This window comes from Falco rusticolus, chromosome 1 (genome assembly GCF_015220075.1).
Source record: "Falco rusticolus isolate bFalRus1 chromosome 1, bFalRus1.pri, whole genome shotgun sequence".
NCBI classification, from domain to species: domain Eukaryota; kingdom Metazoa; phylum Chordata; class Aves; order Falconiformes; family Falconidae; genus Falco; species Falco rusticolus.
The window spans coordinates 69,141,524-69,145,490 of NC_051187.1; positions in this window are offsets into that span (position 1 = coordinate 69,141,524).

Sequence of the window (3,967 nt, forward strand, 5' to 3'; positions counted from 1 at the left end):
TCTCTCTAAGGAAAGAGTAAGCTGTTTGATTTACAGTCTTGGTTTTGAGGGTTGTAAAGCGCCCCTGACCTTCCTGCTCTGGTGAGGGAGTTCCCACCAGATGAGTGGTCATCACGAACAGACAACCCTGTTGCACTCACCCTATGTGCATTTGCAAACAAGCAGCAGACCCAAATGCCCTAAAGTATTTCTGTACCTTCAGACTTATTTCACATAGGCATGACCAACATGGATTAACCAGAGTATGGCATGCAGCAGAAATTTAGGTCCATCTCTCTACGCCAAAACACCAGCCAGAGCAAAATGCACGTTTACATTTCATTACACAGCTGAAGCCATGCAGCTCTTCCCTGGCCATATCAGGACTGCCAGGGTGCTCCCAGCCTTACTGTGCATCAGTGAATTAGTCCTGCTGCTCTCAGGACCTTCGGGATACTTGAAGCTGTGCAATGGAAGTGCAGCAGCTTGAATTGTTCTCTCTGCATTTAATTTTGTGAGATTTTGGGCTGGGGCCAATAGTATCATTGAAAACAGCTGAAGGTTTCACATTAAAATTAAATTAGCGTATTATTAGAATACTAAACACGCTAGGCACGCTTGCCCAATGGCACTTTTCCCATTTTCCTTGAAACAAACAAAGAAAACATCACATCCATATCAGATAGAGAAGGTAGCCACTGCTTTTAGTACTGCAGCAAAGTGTTGCTTCCAACAGCACAGGGTAATTTGCCTCCTTGTGTAGCTCCCCGACTGCCTGATCAGCCACACTGAGCACAGCACCATTTGCAACACTCCCCAGAAAGCGCATCAGCATTGCCCTCCACCTTTATCAATAAGAAATCTTCCCTGAGACAGCATTAGTATGGGACTGACAGGCTCTCCACTAATCACGGTCAGAGCTAATGAGGTAGTAGCCTAGGGCTGCACAGAAAGGACGTGTGACATGTCTGCTGGATGGACCATATGTTCACTTACAAACAGGATGGATTTTACTCTGGTTTAAGTGCATTCACCTGGCTTTAAGCAAGAAAGTTAAATGTTTTATCATCCAGTGCCGTTCTAGGAATACCACAGATGTCTAAAGAAATAAGCTGGGAAGGAGGTTTCCGATTCATTTGGAATTCACTTTCTTGGTTAAATAAAATTCACAGAAATCTCATTGTGTTGACATATGTTTATTTCTCCAAACTTGTCACTGGGTGGATTTGTTTTGGGGAAAGTTGACCTTCAGATGACACACAACAGGGTCAGTCCACAAGGAAGAGCTATAAAGAAATCAAAGTTTTTCAATTATTTTCTGCAAACAAAAAATACACCAGATAGGACCTTATTTCCCTAAGGAACTGTATAGGCTTATAAGCCTAAAGAGAAAATACAAATACTTGGGGAAATGGACTGAAAGATTCCCATCTGGCTGACACAACCGGATCAAAAATGCAATGGAAATGGAAAGATACCCATCAAATTCAATAGGCTTTGATACAGGTCTGTATTTTTTTTCTAGATGCGGATGCCAATTCGTATAATTGGACAAAGTTCTTCCATCACTTCAGGACAGAACTTACTGCAGAACTTGCGATATACTTTTCCCTCCTCAAGCTCTCAAAAAAAATTAATGCTGTTTCAGCTTGACTAAACCTATTTAGACAGTGACTAAGGGTCATCAAAGTGATTTGCCAAGGAGACTTCAGGGAGGGAAGTACTCAGGTAAACTTCAGTGGGATTTGGGCACAGAAAATTAGACTGATATGAATGCTAGCTCACAATGCAATATGAACAGGAACAGTTAAAACTAATCTGACAAATTATCCTTCAAATAACATCCAAATCATAAATTAACATTCAGAGAGTAAAATATCTAGTGATGACAGAGACTTTGAGATGACATGCAACCTGATAAATGATGTTAGGATGAAGAACAGAGGGATATTTAAAAATCTATCACTAGTCTGTGCAGGGAGGATTTATTTCCTCATAAAGATGTGACAAAAAAATACAAATATAACCATAGATTTATGTCCCCTAATCTCCTAATGAGGAAAATAATGAGTGCAGAATATTCAAGAATATCAAAGCATAGATATAGCTGGCTTCAACCACACACACAGGTGCTGCAGATACACGGATAGTCACACAGAGCAGCTGTTACCGAGTAACTTATTAGCGATGCACAAAAGTGAGTTCAGGACACACAAGAGTTGAGCCACAAAGCAAAACTCACTGCAGCATAAATTCTTTCAGCATGTTCATCAAGCTGATTACGGCTGTCTTAAGCCACATAAAAGGAGAGCTCAAAAATAAGGGAACTAGTGAAAGAGAACATCAGAACTGAGGAAAGCAATGGCTTTGAACAGTCTATGGAGCCTCAGTAAAAGACATTGTGCTCACATTCAAGCAGTCAGGGCAGAAATAAAGCATGTGTGCACCAGTCCTGCTGAAATTCACTGCAGTTCTTATCACTACAGTGAGTCCACAATACGTGGTCACATCTCAGGTTTGAAACACTTTCGTTTCTCCAGAAATCCTCAACCATTTCTGGATTGTTATACCAGTCAAAGTACAGAGCAGGGTGACCATTTACAACCAGAAAATGATGAACCACGGCACTGCCACAGCGCTGGGGCTTGGGTGCTCTCATTCCCCCTGTCCCACTGCTGCAGCTTCACCCAGACAGGAGTGGGGTGGCTTCCCCAGCCCTAAGAACTGTCCTGCACACCCTGAGACTGATTCCAGTGAGGTGGTCTTTGAACACTGGCACGTCAACAGCACCTTTGAAAAACAGTCATGCTCTTCCAGAGGACATGGGCAGCGTTTCAGGAGAAAGGAGAATCTCCAAAAGATTGTTTCAACATGGAAGAAAATTAGACCCCCCTGAAGAAAGTGCTCAGCTTCTGATGACAGAAAAGTTCCTGGATAAAAGACTAAAAGCTTCCAGAGTCTTCAAAAATAATTATACAGCAGAGCCAGCTCAAGCCTCAAAATCAGATACAGGATAAGAAGGCTGCAGAGGCTTCAAAATGGGTTCAAACAGCACAATTTGTACAGCTCAGCTCATTTTAGTGGGTCCAAGTCTCAGATGGAGATGTCTGATCACCACAGGACACCTCATTTTGTTTTGATTGATACATTCACAAGGTTGGAGACACCAGTCTTGTGCAAGGGGTTTAATTAAGGAGAATTAGTGCAGTCAATAAAACCTGGTGGTCTCTGTAAAATATCCTGGATCCTTCAGCCGAACAAAGTCAGAGCTATTTCATCAGAACATCCTCCTTTTTTCTCTCAAATCGCATAACTGCATGCGACTATAACTGGAGATGGATACATGCCACTGAATTTGTATTAAGCAGACACTTTGCCTAAAGGGAGATGTCTAGGTTTTAGTCTAAAAAAAGAAAAAAAATCACCCCAAAAAGAGAGAGTAAAAACAAAACAAAAAATGCTGAGCCAAGTAGCAAACGTGAAAGAACACTCCTTTTAAAGAATGGATCTGACATTACTTGTCCTTCCTGCTAGGCACCAGTTAGCTAAACAATTTGGAGATTGCCCATGTAAAAAAGTTCTGCTTAAATCATTATTCACCTCCACCTGCCAGCCAATAAATCCCTCTCAACTGTTTGCTAAGCCAGTAGTAATATGGCAGTTTTATTCTTGAAAGAGCCCTGATTGTGTCTCCCCATTCAGGTTCTGTTTTGCTAGAATACAAAAGGATTTACTGGGAGAGGAAGTGCCCATTTCATGCCTGCAGATCAGAATTCAAAGGCAAGATCTGACAGGCAGAGATACAATGGGCAGGCAAACATAATGATGAAAGTACTAATCACCTAATTTAGCAACAATTTCATTCACCTACCTCTCTGACCTGCCACACAACTTATGCCTTGGATTGTTATGAACAGGACACTCACACATCTCTGTAGTGGTGCTTTATAGTGTGGTACAGTTCATATGTGGCACAGTTTTTAATTAA